Consider the following 532-nt stretch of genomic DNA (forward strand, 5'->3'; position numbering starts at 1 on the left):
AAAAATCAAAATATATCTTTTCCTTATTTCTCTCAAAAATTCGAAATTTTTGGTTGACTGACGATTAGATTTTTGACGGTTTAGAATTTCACAAATGAAATCTCGTTGAAGTATAGTCTCTAAACCAACAATAATCCTCTCATACAAAAATTTGTTTGTCACAAGTACAAACCCCTAAAATCTATAAACCGAAGTATTCAAACCTCGGGTTGTTCTCCCTAGGAATTACAATAAAGTGTCTTGTTATTGGTTTGAGTTGTTTTGGGGTTTTGGATAAGAGACATGAAAGTAAATGGCAATGAAAATAAACTAACAACTATAAAAGGCTCTTGCTAAGGTATGAGAACTAGAAGTTCTATCCTAGTTATCCTTCTCAATTGTGATGAGAATTGTTCATTGCTACCACTTAGTTAACCCTTGCTAATAAAGGAAAGTCAAGTGGATGAATTGACTTGAGCCACAAGTCCTAGCCAACTCCCAAGGAAAGACTAGCTTTAGTGCACTCCAAACCAATTAGCAATCTCTCCAATTA

The sequence above is a fragment of the Arachis duranensis genome, chromosome 3 (assembly GCF_000817695.3).
Source record: "Arachis duranensis cultivar V14167 chromosome 3, aradu.V14167.gnm2.J7QH, whole genome shotgun sequence".
Lineage (NCBI taxonomy): Eukaryota > Viridiplantae > Streptophyta > Magnoliopsida > Fabales > Fabaceae > Arachis > Arachis duranensis.